We start from the raw sequence: 18073 nt of genomic DNA, 5'->3' as shown, positions 1-18073 counted from the left end.
GGTTTCTGCCGCTGCTCGCTCCTGAAGGCTGAGCTCTCAGGTGAACCCGCGTTGTCAAAGGCTGTATGTATTTTTCAATTTAATAGATAATCAGCATATGACTTTCCAAATAAAAAAAAAAGCAATTATTTTTGTGTCAGGTGACATTTTATTTCCTCTTCCAAATACTGCACACCGCTTGTGTAGTTTTGCACATTTTTGAGGTCTCAGTGGCAAATGTTAAGTCTTCATTTCCACGTGTTTGCGCAGATCGGGTCTGGGGAATGAAGCGGACAGGGGGGTTTGCCCCTGGGCTCCGGGTCCCTCTGCTCCCTCTCCTGAGGCAGACGTGGTTGGCAACGACCGTCTGTCTGTCCACCTCATTCTCATCGGCTTTGGCTGTGGAGGTCCTTCCTGTTCCTGTGTTTTCAATAACTCTTTCATGCAGAGCAGTTTTAGATTTACAGGAGAGTTGTAAAGACAACACGGAGGATCCCCGTGTCCCTTGCACCCAGTCTCCCCTCCATACCGCCTCACGCTGCGTGGCCCATTTGGTGCAATTCATGAACCAACGCTGACTCTCACCAGGAGGGAAACTGCAAACCTTGTCCTTATGTGACTCCTGCTTCTGCCCCAGGCCCCACCCAGGCCCCACCCAGGCCCCACCCCGGCCCCCGCGGGACACTGAGCTGCCGTGTCCCCCTGGTTTCCTCTCGGCTGCGATGGTCTCTCAGACTTGCTTGCCTTGGAGGACCTTTGTGTTCACTTCAAGAGAGACTAGTTTTCTATCTTTTCCGAAATAACATGGAGACCAGAGATAGACGGCTTCTGCCTGAAACAAGCGAGAGGCCTTCCTGGAGACTGTGGTGGTGAGCCTGCGGGATGGCTTGGCAGGCGGGGATGGGACGAGAGCGTCCAGGCAGAAGGGACTGTGTGCGGGAAGGCCTGGGGGCGAGTGTGTGCCAAGCGAGGCGACGGGTCCAGCAGGGGTGGGGCTGGGGGCCGACGAGGAGGCCTTCAGTGCAGTAAGTGGGTCTTTCAGGGCACACGGGCACGGCTGATTTAGAGGGCTCTCCCCCACACCCCCCACTTTCTGCTCATCGTTTTCTTCTGGCGTGGCAAAGGAAGTGGCTAGTCAGGGAGAGAGCGCCACTGCTCCGCATGGCCTGAGAGCAGTGTTTTGGTGGCGGGGTGGGGGGGCTTCCTACCCGGATGCACTCTGCTCTTGCCCGCCTCATAATGAAGAACCCACTCTGTTTCTCTCTTGTTTGCAGAGATCTGTGGCCCCTGTGGGGTTAATAAGGGGCACAACTTTTAAACTGTATTAGGGGTTACTTTAAAAAGTCATAAAAATGCACAATTTTACTAACATTATATTGCAGCTGCTAAAAATATCACATGACCATTGGTTAGCTCTGAGCAATAGATATCCCACAGACTAATTTAATCACTGGCAGAAGGCCATGCAGTCAGTCTCCAGACAGGATCAGAATCAAACTGGGGGCTGCTAAATATAGAAATATAAATTTGGGTTTGTTTAGAATCATTTGAAAATTGGAAGAACACATAAGCCAGGACGCAAGCGTGGTGGACTCTTCCCAAGGTGCAGCTCGCAGTCTCCCTTCACCACCTTGTGTTTGGGGCTGTTCTGTACCCCAACCCTGCTCTCAGCATCTCAAAGGAAATATGAGACAAGTCTCCTTGCTTGACAGTCACAGTAGACTTTTGAAGTAGCCCAGGCTGGACATCCCTCTTCTAGATGTAATACAGGTGGATTTCAAAGATGACTGACGTGATCCTTGTGGACCTCACGTTCTTTGACATCAGTTCTTTGCACTTTTTTTCCATCCTGATGTGAGAATGAGTGTCTATAGGTTCTCCTTGGAGTTTCGTCCAGGACCGGGGGAATAACGGGTCTTGTAGGACACCATTGCATGGGGACAGGGCTAAAGGAAAAAGGTTCCGTTGCAATCACTGTACCCTACACATCCCTCTTGTTCCATACTTATTGCAATAAGGTACCTCAATGCAAAAATACACTTACCCAGAGAAGCTTTGCTTAGGTCGGGATTCAGGTGAACATAAATCAGGTGTGGAAAGGAGAGTGGGGCGGCTCACTCATGCTACTGTTTGGGACATTGCCTCTAAAAACCTTGAGGAGGCCCTGGCTGGTGTGGCGCAGGGGTTTCAGTGCTGGCCTGCGAACCAAAGGGTCACCAGTTCGATTCCCAGTTAGGGTACATGCCTGAGTTGGGGGCCAGGTTCCCAGTTGGGGGCATGTGACAGGCAACCACACATTGATATTTCTCTCACTCTCTTTCTCCCTTCCTCCCCCTCTCTCTAAAAATAAAGAAATAAAATATTAAAAAAAAAAACCCAAAACCCTGAGGAAATCAGGGAGAGGTAAAGGGCTCTTCAGTACACACCAGGACGACTGGCCAGTTTAACCAGTCCAAGTACTTTCAAGGCCTTACAAATCGGTCCTCTGGCTGCCTCTCTCCTATCGCATGTGACTGCTCTCCTCCTGGCCCACGATGCTCCCATCACACCAGCCCCTTAGCTGTCTTTCAGCTATGCTGGATCCTCCCATCTCCAGGCCTTTGCCTTCCTACCCCGCCCAGGAAGCTCTTCCACCAGATCCTCTCCTGGCCTCCGAATGTCATCTGCTCAGGGAAGCCTTACTGAAGCCACAGAAAAAGTAACTCTTTCATACCCACCCTCTCCCTGCTGTATCCTCTTTGCTTTAACTAATTGCTACTTATTTTAGATCACATAATATAATAGCAAGCATATCCTCTTCATTTATGATCTGCCTCCCCCACTTCAATGCTTATTACATCAAGAGGCTAAAAAATATTTGTTGAATGAATAATGGGTTACAGTACTGTTCATTCCTTACAGCTGGAAAACTCTGTTCTGCACATTGACCCACGTGTGCATGATAATTCCATTAAGAATTCACACTCATTATTTTAGTACACTCTTTATCCCTCTCATTGTATGGTAACCACACTTGCAAATGTGTATTATGGATGGAGACACAAGCTCTGAAGGAGGGCAGTCAAGACCTAGAGAAGAAGGCCACCCAGAGAAAGAAATCCTTGAGCTGGGAACTGTAGAGCAAGAGGAGTTGACTCCGTGAAGGGGAGGGAGATAACACTCCTCATGGTTTCATTTTTTTAAAAATTCTCACCCAAGCATATGTTTATTGATTTTAAAGAGAACAGAAGGGGGGGGGGGAGAGAGAAAGAGAGAGAGAGAGAGAGAGAGAAACGGGGGAAAAAAGGAAATATTACCTATTGTGACAGCATGGATGGACCTGGAGAGCATTATGCTGAGTGAAATAAGCCAGTCATTAAAGACAAATACCGTATGATGCCACTGATATGTGGACTCTAATGAACAAAGTAAACGAAATAGAAACAGACTCATAGATACAGAGAACGGACAGAACTCTCAGGAAGGAGGCTGGGTTCAAAAGGAGAAGGGATTAATTAAGCAAGAACAAACAAACAGAAGGGCACAGACAACAGAATGGTGATGCCGGAGGGAAGGGGGGGTGGGGAGGCGGAGAAGGGCAAGGGGGGACCCACGGGGGTGAGAGGAGTCCTGACTTCCGGTGGTGAGCACAGAACAGGCAGTGCAGATGAGGTATTATGGAGCTGTGCACTTGAAACCTGTACGGTTTCATTAACCAACGTCATCCCAATAAATTCAATTTTCCTGAAAAAAGGAACAAAAGGGAAAAAGAAAAAAGGAACGTGCGGCATACAAACTTCACATCTGAGATGACGGGATCTTTGTATCTGTCACATTCCAACACATATCTTTTAGACACTGGAAATGTCAACTAGGTCACTCTCTAGGTCCAAAGAACATTCATTTGCCTTGTTGTCGTGGGACAGTTAAGGAGAACGAGCAGACAGTTCAGACTATCCGAGACGCAGCGCACCGGGCCGGTTCTGAGTAGCAGGCTTCCCAGCTCACACGGCACGCTGAGTTGCAGGTCTGACCCCGACGGAGCCGCGTAAGGGCTGCCTGTGCCTGCCCCGCTTCACTGCTGTTGCCCTGGGAACCAGCACCGTGCCTGGCACACAGAACACGCACACACTTGAATAACGTGAATGAGTCTTAGCATATGTTTGTTTTAGAAATATTTATTCAAAAACGGGTCACAGAATAGTAAAGAAATACATTCAATAGTACTTAAAGACATCACTACAAAACACATCACTTCATTAAGGTGCAATTAAAATATTCCAAACGGCACATATCTCTATTATTTCAAGCCAGTATAACAGGTTTTACATTTTTTAAACCTAGCTTACTTAAGTCTTTAACAAGTCCAAAGGTTTTTCTCTTTGCGATTATTTGCTTTAGCCCATATCTACATTTTTAGCTTTTCAAGTTAGGGATACTCCATGGACTTGTATGATCGATTTACTACATTGTGGCCTTAATATCCTTACTTTAGTTTTCCAAGTTTTACTTTCCCCAGGTGTAAACTGAAATAACGCTGCTGCTAATCTTGCAAAAGATGCTGCATATAACGCACATCAGGTACTCAGCATACAACAGATATTCTGTAACTAATGTTTTATAAACCTAAGCACTGCTCATCTGTTCTCGGTAAATTCCTGTCCTATTTATTTCTAGACAGTGTTCCAGCTTGTCAAAATCTTTTAGAATTCTAATTTCCTTACCTATAATTCCCCTACGTCTGTTATCTGTATATTGGGTAAATTTTTCAAACCCATTAGTAAGAATATTTGAACAGGACAGAAGCCTCATAGTACACTATTAAAGGCTGAAGAGTCCGTTCACGATGTTATTCAAAGCTCTTTGGATACATCTATTAGCAAGAATTAGTTACAAATTCATTTACCTATACTATCATCTAACTGATCCCTTTGTACTCATTCATGAAGATTTCAAGGCTTTCTTAACTAAAGACATTCGAAGTTGCATACATTCCTTTGATTTACTAATCTTTGGTATATAATGGTAGTTTTATGACCAGTGAAGTCAGCCTAGAAGAAGAAGATACACCGAGATGAGTTTGCAAGTGGAAAGGAAAAATAATATTAAGAACAGCTCTCCAGAAACCAAACCAAGAAATTTATAGTCTACAAAGTGCTAGAGATTGTTTGAGGAGGGGGAGGAAGATGGGGAGCTAAGAGCTGAGTGAGTGCTTGCTATTGGCAAGAGACAGAAACGCTAACCCTTCAAAAGAGAAACAACTATTTACATAAGCTGGTTACCTAAACAATACGAGGAAAGTTCAACCACCCATTTCTTAATCTCTGCAGCAGAAACGAACACCTTCCTAAGGGTGGAAGAGGAATTCTATTCACCAATAGGTAAGTCAGTAGTTTTACTTGTTATCTGATGACAGTATGGAGACAGGAAAGTGTCCCATTTCTAGCTGTGGAGCAAACTCGATAGCTCAACTCTTCCTCTGCAACAAAACACAGAAATGCTGAAGAAGATGTAAGAAACAATCTATTACATGAAGAGGAGAACTTACAAGAAAGTAAGGGGACATCCTGAGGGCCAAAATGGAAGGAAACTGAAAAGTAGACACATAAGCTGTGAGCTGACATTCTAGCTCTCCTAGCTGGCCTGGCACAATTTGCCCATCTCATCATCAACCTGTGGGTTTCAGCTTGAACAAGCTATAAGGGAACTCATGGAACCTTGGCCTTGCAAAAGGCAGCAGGTGGGCATTAAATGCCCCTCCCCCGAAGCCCTCCATAAACAGGAGGCAAGTCGCGGATGACCCCTCAGTGAAAGGGAAGTCAAGAGAACACTCTGCCACTAGGACAGGCAGGTGAAGAGGAAAAGTGTGTCTGTCCTGGCCTGGGGGGGTCTGCACATTCCTCTTGAGGTCTGGAAACTCTGAAGCTGAGAAATTAAAATAATAGCGGTCCTTTGTCGGTAACAGCCCTGGGAATAGGACATAAGGAGACACAAAACTTATCCAGAAGGCACTATTCTTAACACGTCACTCAAGAGTAGTACAGAGAAAGCCCTGCTGAAAATGAGCTCCTCTTTCAAAACTACAAAATACCTGCGTAAACAGTCTACCAGATATGAGAATCAACACATACAGACAAGAGGAAATTGTTTTAATAGAACTATTCGAGACACTATAAAATGAGCATGTATAAAGTGACCACTGACGTAAAAGGAACTGAAAAGTTAAAAAACCAACTAGGCACCCTGAAACAACAGGCAGATCTGAAGAATGATACGCAGCTAGAAATTAACAGCAACCCAATCAATAATTTTAGGAGGTTATATGAACAGCTGACAAGCTAATTCATGAACTAGAAAACAGAGAAAAAGGCATCACCCAAAGAGAAGTAATAGGAAACACAGAGAGCTTCAAAGATAAAGAGAAAAGAACGAGTAGGTCCAAGATACATTTTTTAAAACTAGTAACCATACTATATCTGTGTCTCTGAAATGTGTTCTCCACAATATAACAACTCTTTATCCAGTAACCTTGCATGATTTTGCTATTGAAAATCCAAACATACTTCCTTAAACACTAACTTGTTTTTAACATTGCTTATTTTTAAGGTAGTTTGACCATGCTATATAGAGGTGGTTACTATTTTGAAGGGGCTTTCTTCCTTTTACATACGAATATTGAATATCTTTCATTCATACGTAAAATCGGGGAAGCAGGTTGTAAGGAAAGGCCACCTCAAAACCAGCAGGACATTTGTTGTACTCATCCTAGAGGAAAAGCTGCCAGTGATGCTCTTGTTTTCCTGCTGCCTGTTTCAGCTGAAGCGTCAAGTTAGAGATTCTACTGAAAATGATACAGCGTGTACTTGAGAAGAAAAACAAATAGCTGTTTAGCCAAGAAACGGAGCATGAATGACAATTATGTCTGAAGGGCGCAGGAAGAGATGTTCCTTGAGACCCTCAAGGCATGTCTAAGTGACCCAAGTGAGAAGTTCACATTTTTTTTAAAAAACACAGTAGCTAGTTTGCTTAGTTAAGGAGTAATACTATATATTCAACGTATGTGCGTGGGTTCGAGATAAAGGCCAGCGTATAATTTCCAAAGGTTGAATTCAAGAGTGATTCATATGCTGAATATCACACGCAAGTTTTCCACCCTGGGGAAGGTCGGCGGAGGTCTTGGGGGTCCATGGCCTGTTGTAGGAGTAAACTGGCTCGTCCACCCACACTGAGCACAGCTCCTTCCTCCACTCCTTTGAGCTTCTCTTGTATTCTCATCAAGAGATCCTCAGGAACTTTGTTGAAACTCTGGCCAATTTCACTAATGACAAGAACACAAAGGCATTAATGAGGCAGATCATTTCAAAGGGCCTCGGGAATAGGAAAATCTGAACAACTGACGGCTCTTCCTAAAATTCTGCTCACCGGAGACTGTTTGCGTTCCTGGTCGTCCGCATTCAGAGTGAAGTGGAGCTCAGTTTCATCCCCAGCCCCTGCTGTGAATACAAAGCTTTCGAAGGGTTCATGGTCCAGTCACACAGAGGAGCATACGGGAGGACCTAGAAAGGAGAACATACGTGTTAGAAGAACAAAATGCACCTTGATGGCGTATTTAGTAACAGCAGGAACAGTGTTATAAAACTAGCAGAGGCCAGTCACGTGGTAGTTGACTGGGGGAGGGACAGACTTACTGCGCGCACAGGCTTCTTGTTTCTTTGTGGAGGGACCTACAGTCGTACGAGGCTCCGGGCTTCTCACCCCATTCTGAATGAATTCCTTCCCGGGCCACTGTTCGGGGCAGTGACATCCCTCGACTCGTGTTTCCTCATGTGGTGAAACTGATCTATTAAAAGGAGATAAGCACCAGTCACTTTCTTTCTCCTCTCTCCCTGTGCTGGGTGAGGGCGTTTACATTGCAGGCCCAATTCTCACGCACGACGCTAGGCTAGGCTAGGCTAGGCTACGAGTGTGACAGCACTGGCAACCCTGCTGACCTCACTCCTGAGTCTTGTTCTCCAAGAGTTTTCATAGCAGCAACCTGACATTTTGCTCTCTATCCTATTCCCATTCCCAAGGCTCTTCTGTGGGGTTTTTTTTTCCCCCTCTCTTTTTTTCCCCCTCAATTAGTTCCAACTTTGAGTGAAGAGAAAAAGGTCTAACTTATTGAAAGCTCCTCAAAACACAAGATCTAGTGCTGTGGTTGGCATCTTAAGTTATACATGGAGAAACATTTTAATACCAAAATAACTGGTATGGCCAGAGCAAGTGGCTTGACATCACAAATTTTAGTAAGGGAGGTCGTGAGGGATGGATGACCTTGACAATTCAGAACAGCTAACTGCCTCTGCTGTTTATAAGCACCAACATTTTTTAAAACGTATCTTAGCAAGTGCTTACCACACAGGTCTTAATAAAAACTGAAGACTCAATTCTAGGTATGAGGGACGTTGCAGGATACTCCGGCATTATAAAGTTAAGAACGCTTTTTTTACTGATGGCTTTACTGCGTTTCCCAGCAGGTCTTCGGGCTGAGACTGGACAATGTATTTAGCATTACATGTTTAATGTACTGAATCAGCAGTACCAAAATCTGGTGTCTGTTTATGCGGTTCTGAGCGTCCTCCAGGCCCATTAAAAAGTGTGGCGGGACCGACTGTGAATATAAGTGGTTTGTCCACAAGTTCAGGGCCCCTATGTGATTTCAAGTAGAGCACTGACATGGCTTTAGATTTCAGAGATCCAAACCAGTTTCACCGCCAAAGGAAGGAATCTTTTACTAATCAACTAATGAAAAGGAATGAAGGCCTCAATTATAAAGAGACTCTATGGTCTTCTTGGGTTGGAGTAGAGAAACAACGCAAAGTATTTCCAACCCAAGGATGTGTGTTAGGAATCACATATGCAAACTCTAAAATCAAGAAGGAAGTGATTTAAAAAACATACCGCAGTCTTACCTGTTAGAACAGAAGTGGCTGAGAGAAGACAATACGGGAAGAGAGGCCGATTAAGCTGGAGCAGGGTGTCTCAGTCCCGGCGCTGTGCACCTTTTGGGGCTGGACTGTAGGGCACGGTGAAAGCTGAAGTTCCAAAAGGAAGGCCAGCTCGCTTGGCCGGGATCAGGTATTTGCAAGGTCTTGTCTGACCGAATACGAGGGCTGGAGCCGCGCCGGCTGGCAGCAGCAGGAGCAGGGGACATCCTGACTACTAGGTTAGAGCAGGAGCTACTTGCGAGAAATCTGAGAACGCGCCGCCTGCAGCTTTCTCAGGGGTTTCTCATCAGTTTCGTTTCTTAGAAGTTTCACTTGTTAGTTTTCCCTCCTGACTGCTGATGTCAGTAGCTGATGTGCTGGAACGTTATAAATAAACTTGGTGGACTCAGGCCTGTGTCACTGTCTCTCCATCCGAGGGCAACGGGCCACCGGACCCCCGCTTTGCATTCATCTTGTGTCTTGTGTCTGCGTTTTTCTCTGAATCTCCAGGTCGACACGCTCTCTGGTCTCTTAGGTCCGACATCGCGCTGCGTGGGCCGCGGCATCGGACCCTTCCCAGTTGCGAGGGCGGCCCTGTATACGGGACGTTTAGCGGCCTCCCTGGCCGAAACCGGCTAAGTGTCGAGCGTATCCTCTTCACCCCTCTGCCCCTGTCTGAAAATCAAAAATGTCTTTAGACACTGCCGGCTATCCTCTAGGAGACAGAACTGCCCTTGGCTGAGAACCTGTGAGGCAAAGAAAGAGATCTGCTTAGTGGAGCTGATTAACATCTTGGAGGACCCAGCGGTCTGTTATGAAGAAAGAGCGATCATGAAGGCCAGAGGGGACAAAGGTGCTGAGAGGGGCAGGGAAGCACACCTGGGCCAAGGCGCTCCTAGAGAGGGGTTTGGTGAGCAAGGAGATGTTTGAGCTGCTATTCCGTCAGAGACAGTGACTGGGGCCCAGTGAAACCTAAGAGAGGAAAAGCAATGAATTACAAGAGAGGGGCCAGGACTGGCATCTGCAGGACCGGGACCCCTGCTGCCACTGAGAAGCACCTCCTAAAGCCGAAGATGCACAGCCTTCAACTGGCAAACTACTCGCAACGACTGGGACAATCAAATGATTTCAGGAAATTTGAACATTCACGGAGGGAAGATCGGGTACCTCAGTGTCAAATACACAAATCACGAGACGGTGACCTTTTCAGTGACACGGGTATTGCAGGTGGAGATGCAAGTCATTTCTCGGGCTCACAGCCCTCCCGCAGTTTCCATCTCACTCAGCAGAACCTAAAGCCCTTACACTGCTGCAGGGACCCCTCGGGGCCCTGGCCGCTGTGGCTTCTCTCACTTATACCCTGTGACTATCGAAAGAATGAAGCTCAGGAGCAGTCTGACATTTGACTACTAACTCTTCTGAGTCCTGGAAGAAACGACCCTCTGCCAGCAGGTGTTCACTCAGCACACGGCTCCTAAAGGAAGCCCAGATCTACCCAGGCGTGAAAGACCCTTCTGCCTGAGAGTGAGCAGAGGAAACTATTGGGGAATCTTTTAAACTTCTTTGGATCTTAAATTAATTGGAGAAGTTTGGCCTTTTTACCTTAAACACAAAAAGGCAAGACAATTTGACTTTAGACTTTCATTTCTCCATTATGGAGACATCCAGGTTATCGTTGACTCTGACTGCGGAGTCAATGGCAAACTGTAATCAATAGTGTGTGTAGTAACATAACTGAGACGGAGAAAAGAAGAGGGAATGCGTTTTATTCCGTCTTGCGAACAGCGTGGCCTCATTGCTTAAATGGCCAACACACCACTGGGGTCCTTTACAGCACCCCCTTTCTAGCAAAAATCTATAACGCCACCAGCACTGCAGAGACCTATAATGAAGCCTTCGGTTCCTAAGGGTGGACACAGGACCGTCCTAACAGACCGTTCCTTTCACTCCACACAGGATGCAGCCCCACCCTTGTTGCCTGATCAGAGGCTTAGTGGTTAATGCCAGTGAATTAAAGACAGCGATTCTCAGCTCTGGCTGCACAGCGGGAGAGCATTTAAAACATGTCGATGTTCCTGACACATCCCTAAACATTTGGTTTGCATTTGGTCAGTGTCGATATTTTTTAAAGACAGTACAGGGGACACTGAAGTCCAGCCAGGCCCAGCCCCACCAGCCTGAAGGAACAAAAACCGCAGGGATGTAAGTGAGTCTGCCCATCCTCCACCTCCCACGTTTCCCTGAGGAGGAAGACTCCTCGCCTCTTGCCGCAAGTACCTTTTCCCAGGATGGTCAATGGCTGCCTTAGGGACACAGTTCCTGCTGGGTAGAGCCAGGGTCAGAAACACTGGAAATTTCAGGACTGCCTTCCCTTTCTGCCCTGTTGAACATGAGGCAGAGGGCCTAATGGAGTGTGTGTGACCTGCAGGTTCAAAGCCCCGCTGGGTGACCGACCATCCCAAGGCTAGGACAGCAGAGAGGCCCAGACGCAAGCCAGTCTGGCCCGCACTCCTCAGCCCCGACTAACCACGCTGACTCTGACGCCCATGTGTCTGACGACCTGGTTCAGAACCTGGCGGGGGGAAGAGGAGATAACCTGAATCCTCTCAGTGCTGCAACGGACTCCATTCTGAAGACAATGAATACCAAAAGAAGGGTCTGAGATGCCCACGTGCTGATTTACGTACCAAAGACCGGAGATTGCTTGCTCTGCTCTAACACTGTGAGAGACCCGAGGGAACTGCAGGCATTCCACACCAGTCTTTCTTTACTGCTGTGTGCAAGCCCGCCCTCCCGCTGCTGGGCACCGGCCCACCACATTAAAAGGAAGCGCTGTTCCTCAAAGCAGTGTCTTGTTGACAAGACAGTGCCTCGGGTAGAGGAATAAAGAGTTCCTTGCAATATACTTTACCTCTACAGTGGTTAACAGGGTCTCCCGAGAGCTCCTCTTAACCTCCGTGGTTTTCTCACAGCACCTACAACCACATTATAAATATGGCTTTTGTTACACACCAGTGTTTTCCACATCTGTCTCTCTGTCTGTCTGTCTAGCTAGCTAGCTATGTCATGTGTGGCATACCCAGACCATTCTTGATAATAACTTCCAAATTCATATCTCAAAGAGTGTAGTACTTGGCAGAGTGGGCTTTCAGTAGAATTTTCTGAAATCAGTACAAATATATGTCTACATGAAACAGAATACAGAACCCAGAGACGAACCCACATTATACGGCTACTTCACCCACAGCCGAGGAGGCAAGGGTACACGACGGGGAAGGAGAGCCTCCTCGATGGTGTTGGGAAAACTGGACAGATACACGTGAGAAACGAACACTGGACAACGTTTTTACACCGTACACAATCATAAACTCAAAATGCATTAAAGACTTAAATGTACGACCTAAGAACCATTAAAACTCCTAGAAGAAAACATAGGCACTTACCTCTTTGACGTCAGCCCTAGCAATATTTTCTTCAGATGTGTCTCCCCAAGCAACAGCAACAGTAGCCGTTAGATGGACCTAAAGGGTGTTATACCAGTGAAAGAAGTCAGACAAAGAAAGACGTGCACGCTACGATTTCACTTCTATGTGGGATCTAAAACAGAAAACAAAAAACAAAACCAACAAAAGAAATCAGAAACAGACTCACAGATGCAGAGAACAGGCTAATGGTTGCCCTGGGGTGGGAGTGGGGGATGAATGAAAAGGTGAAAGGGATTAAGAGATACAAACTTTCCGTTATAAAATAAGTAAGTCATAGGGATGTAATATACAACACAGGGAATACAGTCAATAACCTTGTAATAGTTTTGTATGGTGACCTATGGCTACTAGATGATGGTCAATCTAGTACGGTATGTAAATGTCGGATCCTTACGTCGTCCAGCACCTGAAAGTAATCTAAGATGCTATGTCAACTATACATTAATTAAAATATCTGCAAATATAATGATACAATACTACAACATATTTCTTTCAGTCACTCATGATGGTAATTATTAGTTTACTTTGACTAGACTCTGCCCCATTAAAAGCTGAGTATAGAGACCTATGGTGGGAAAGCTACAGGGAACTGCACATTTCTTGTAGCAGACATTCGAGGTGGACCGTAAGCTCCTTTGGGAAGGCATATGAGCCCGACTGTGAGCGCCCGATAGGAGTTTCAGCAGTAAAAAAGAAGAGTTAGCTAGAACAGAGGTATCAAAGGCAAAGGTGGGAGTCTTCCAGAAGAAGTTGGGAAGGACAGTCCATAGGATATACTGGAGGAGGTCCCAGGTTAGCTGAAAGAAGGGGAAATGATTATGATTTTCACCCAGGGTCTGGCCCTTAGTACTGGCAAAGCACTGAGATGTAATTCTAGCAATGAATTCTATAACCTATAGAAATCGACTATCCAAATAATCGTGGCGTCAAAAATCATCGTCTTTACCTTACGTTCCATCACTTACCTTCCGAAGATGCCTTCAACACCAGTAATGCCCATCCCATCCACGATGTCTCTGGCGAGTCTAAAAAGACTGTTTCGGGAGCAAGAAGGAGTTTATCTGGTTCAAAAGCAACTTCTGAGTGAAAATTACAGTGAGGTTCGGAGGCTCCACAGCTAACTGACTTTCTTCCCAACTGGCACATAAACTTTGCAGAGGCACCAAATGACTCGTCGCCCGGATCCCCTCAGTACTACAGCGCACACTAGTTTATTCTCTTTCTGCTCTGCCTGACTTCCTCATCCCTACCACTGTTTAGGAGGTCCACCTCCAATAAAACACACATGGACTACTTCTGGACAGAATTAGAGAAATCTTGATTAAAAGGTGATTTCAAAAATGAAGTAGTTGCAGGTAGAATTTAAAATGCAGAGGAGCGATATATAAAGTCATTTTATATTCATAATATCCTTCATCTCTTTCCAAGGTAATTCCATTTTACTCTCTTTCAGTAAACCATTTATGCGGATTATACTGTATAGTTTCTAATTTCCGAAAACTACACCTGCTTAGAAATCTTAAATTCCACATTCTAATCTAACCTCTTCTCCCGCACACTTATTAAACAGTCTTCAGGCTCATCGAGAGTTTGAGTCTATTGGCCTCGCCTCCTTCTCTGCTCAGCTCAGAGCACAGACGGCACGGCACGGCTGACTGCTCTCACTGTACCTGAGAAAGCCATGCCCCACCGCACCTCTCATTTCAAACTCAAACTTAGACTACTTATGTCTTTTGTATTTAAAATACAGAGGTTTCAGTGACAACCAAAAACGGAGGACTAGCACTGAACTACAGCCCCATTCAGCAGATGCCACAGCCCCGACCGGCCGCTGCTCCGTGGCTCAGGCCCTGGCTTAGAAACGAAGACCCCGGGGCTCAGGACCCGACGCAGCTCAGGGTCAGAGCAGGCGATGGTCAGCACGGCTCACGGCGCGTCTGCAGGTGACCTGCCCCTGCTCGGTGGCCGCATTCCGTCTGAGGGCTGGGCTGAGCACCGTAAGGTAATTACATGCTTAAAAAAAAAAAATTACATTAGATGATGACATAATATACTCCTGCCACATTACTATTTAAAAGGAAATAAAGGGCTTGATGATACTTTTTGTTTGCTTAGAGGAACACAACGAGAAGTCTCATTCTTATCTCAAAGTAGTAAGGATTTAAAGGGGAAGCTCTGATTCTGAACAGAAAAAGCAATATCATTATTAAAGCATGGGGAGAAAGATACTGATAAGTGAGGGCATATAACCAAAAACTACAGCAGCTTATAGCCATCGTACAGACCCAGCAAGAAGAGGGATGGATTACGGGCAAGGCATTCTATGGAGGAAATGGAAGCCTTTTCACTTTTCACTCCAAGGGCACAGTGAGTAACTAACACCATTCTAAAACACTTTTGACCCTGAAAACTCTCAGCTATTCAGTTAAAGGACTTGCTTCTCTACAGTTCTCTGCAACAGACGATTACCCAGAGAAATCAAATAATGAAGTCAGTGCAGTCATTTATTATCAGTCGCACCAAAGGATATCAAGTGGAAAAGTGGACGGGGTTGAAGCTATTAGATAAAAATTAAGTTTTCCATCATGTGTGAATTGTGATCATCAGGACCTTCATATCTGTAATTACAGTACTGCTGGTGATCTTAGAGAGATTAACATATGGGTTCCAAAATTAATATATCCCCACAGAAAGTAACATAGCCAGAAGTGAACACTCATTCTTTAGATACATACCACTCTGAGTCTTCCACTGAGTGGCATCAAAGTTTGCTAACATCATAGAAGCATCACAAAGGGCCTTAATACTTCTGAACAGCTGAGGCCTCCTACTCCGGATGGTACGTATTATTTTGTTTGCAGTCTAGATGCAAACCAAATAATAAAAATCAAAAGAGAAAGCAATGCATGAAAACAAACTAAACTTCAAATTTTCAGTTATAATAAAAAAAGAAATTAAAAAAGTGTATGTACACATGTAGACAACAAAGCACTATAATCCCTCGGATCCAAACAAAACAGTCCCCTTAGGAATGAAGTATATAAAGATGTAATAATTTGGAAATGGCTGTATTTTAAATCTATTTTTTATTTGTTCAGTGCTTTGAGGAAAAACAATGTGAAATATCATTGGTATCTCCTTTGCATTTATTGAGACTGAATACAATGTATTCCAGTGGGGAGAAATTTTTTTTTCATTTACAAAAGAAATTCACTGTAAAAATTCCAGAAAAGCACAAAGCAGAAGAAGGCCCGGGGGGCGGGAAGCCACCTGTGATCACATCTTTTTAACTGTTTTTCGAATCCCCCAATCTAGCATTTTGGGTACTTGCCAACGGCAACGGCAAAGAAATAGGAAAAGACTGACCAGAATTCTCTCCTTAGAAAACGGCATCATTAAAGCTATCTGAGAAAAACTATGTGTACATGAACCTATGTGAACTAGGAGCACTGAGCCAAGAGCTAGGAGTATAAAGAAGTATACGTGACCCATGACACGGACAGATTTGTGTCAAAGCTTTGAAAGCACAGGGCAGAATATTGGGTTGAAATAGACAACTTGCCTTCATCAGGCCATTGACTTCAGAAACACCAGAACTTTCAAGCCAGAGGGAACAAGGATGAAATGTCCCCATAGCATGCCCGTCTTCACTTAACAGGCATTGATGTCAGTTTCAAGTGCTTTACATGAGAACCAACACGACCTTCTTGCAGTGCACAAAGAGCACACCCATCCAGCTCCAGCTCTCCTGGAACATTGGCTGCGTATTTTGCATTGAATAATTACAGAAAAACAGAAAAGCCATCAGATGGTATAGCAGTAAAAAATCATACTTGATATATACAACATAAATTTAAAAGGCAGAAAAAGGCGAAATTCTAAAGATTATAAAAAAAAGGAACTTACTTTTTTTGTATGTTATTTGTTGTGTTTATTGTTTTACTTTTTGTCTTGAAATGAGTTTGCGCAGCCCTGACGAACCGGTGCGGCGAGTCGGCTGGGCATCGTCCCGCAAAGTGAAAGGTCATCCATTCGATTCGCGGTCAGGTTCAGTCCCCAGGCGGGCTGCATTCCAGATGTCCCCCATGACCCCCAGCCTGGCCCACCTGCACCCAGCCCTCGCTCCCCCTCCCCTGGCCTTCCCCACACTAATTCCTGTGATGAACTGCGCCCATCGCTGCTTCCTCCATCATCACTTACAGCCAGTGCCACCACCTTCGGGAAAATGCAGTCATTTATGTCATATTTACAGATTCTAGAGGCATCTAATCACTCAGGTCAAAGGATGTCTCACTCATTATCGGGGCTATACAAAAGACTCCTAGGGCAATGAAGCAGGTTCCACTCGGTGGCATAAAAAGTTTGCTAAGATCATAGAAGCATCACAAAGTACCTCAATCCTTCTGACCGGCTGAGGTCTTCTGCTCCCGTCGGTGTGTATTACTTTGCTTGCAGTTTCTCCATCTCCGGCTGGGGCACGGGCAGGCGCATGCGAACGTGGCTTCTGTCCAAGACTCCGCCGCTGATCCGACAGGCGGGGCCACCGACCCTGCACCGGCCACCGCTGGCTCTCCGACGGCTCTCCGACGGCCTCTCCTACCTCTGCTGCCGCTGGGACCGTGGCCGGGGGCGGCTGGAGCGGGGGCGGCGGCGGTGGTACCGGGGACGGCGGCAGCGGGATCGGGTGCGGCAGGAGCGGTGCGTGGCAGCGGCTGGAGTGGTAGTGGTGGCGGCGGTCCCAGTGGCAGAGGAGGTAGGAGAGGACGTCGGAGAGCCGGGGGCGGCAGGTGCAGGGTCGGTGGCCCCGCCTGTCGGATCAGCGGCGGAGTCTTTGACAGAAGTGGGGACGGCGGCGGAGGTGCTATTGGCGGGAGGGCCTCGAGCGGCGGCGGCGGGAGGGACGGTGGCCAATAGCACTTCCACCGACGCCCCAGCTCCCACCGCCGCCGCCGCCGGCCCCCCGCCCCCGTCCCCCCGCCCCCGTCCCGCCGCCGCCGCCGCCGCCGGACCCCCGCCCCCGTCCCGCCGCCGCCGCCGCCGCCGGACCCCCGCCCCCGTCCCGCCGCCGCCGCCGCCGGACCCCCGCCCCCGTCCCGCCGCCGCCGCCGCCGGACCCCCGCCCCCGTCCCGCCGCCGCCGCCGCCGGACCCCCGCCCCCGTCCCGCCGCCGCCGCCGCCGGACCCCCGCCCCCGTCCCGCCGCCGCCGCCGCCGGACCCCCGCCCCCGTCCCGCCGCCGCCGCCGCCGCCGGACCCCCGCCCCCGTCCCGCCGCCGACGCCGGACCCCCGCCCCCGTCCCGCCGCCGACGCCGGGTCCCACCGCCGCGCTCCGAGTCCGACCGCCGCCGCCTCCGAGTCCACCGCGGCTCCCCGGGTCCCGCCGCCGCCGCCGCCGCCGCCGCCGTTGGGTCCCACCTCCGCCCCCCAGGTCCCAACGCCGCCGCCACCGGGTCCCAACGACGCCACTCCGGGTCCCACCGCCGCCGCACCGGGTCCCACTGACGGTGGCGACGAGTCCAAAAGCCGCCCTGCGGGTCCGACCGCCGACGCCTGCGGGTCCGGCCGGGTCCCACGGCCGCCACCCCCGGGTCCCGCCGGGTCCCACCGCCGCTGGGTCCCACTTACGCCCGCGCCGGGTCCAAACGCCGCCGCCCGGGTCCCACC

At 47.8% G+C, this 18073-nt stretch overlaps 2 long non-coding RNA genes across 4 annotated transcripts; both read right to left on the bottom strand.

Annotated features, from left to right (window-relative positions):
* Positions 1-6988: 6988 nt before the first annotated feature.
* LOC149997575 (uncharacterized) lies at positions 6989-7485 on the bottom strand. Its single transcript, XR_016514371.1, has 2 exons — positions 7381-7485; positions 6989-7276 (listed from the first exon to the last, which is right to left on the bottom strand). It is a non-coding gene; the product is annotated as an uncharacterized LOC149997575 (long non-coding RNA).
* A 264-nt stretch (positions 7486-7749) lies between these two features.
* Positions 7750-16118, bottom strand: LOC149997574 (uncharacterized). 3 transcript variants are annotated; one of them, XR_016514284.1, is made up of 9 exons: positions 15972-16118; positions 15145-15271; positions 12368-12445; positions 11836-11899; positions 11452-11553; positions 11202-11304; positions 9804-9896; positions 8910-9670; positions 7750-7798 (listed from the first exon to the last, which is right to left on the bottom strand). It is a non-coding gene; the product is annotated as an uncharacterized LOC149997574 (long non-coding RNA). The 3 variants fall into 3 exon arrangements; XR_016514286.1 differs by having other exon boundaries at positions 8910-9599; XR_016514285.1 differs by lacking the exons at positions 15145-15271; positions 15972-16118 and adding an exon at positions 13375-13433.
* Between the last annotated feature and the right edge of the window lie 1955 nt (positions 16119-18073).

This window comes from Furipterus horrens, unplaced genomic scaffold, assembly GCF_987537825.1.
Source record: "Furipterus horrens unplaced genomic scaffold, mFurHor1.1.pri manual_scaffold_11, whole genome shotgun sequence".
NCBI lineage: Eukaryota > Metazoa > Chordata > Mammalia > Chiroptera > Furipteridae > Furipterus > Furipterus horrens.
Note: the sequence above shows the minus strand (reverse complement) of the source record. Positions and strands in the feature narration are given on the sequence as shown.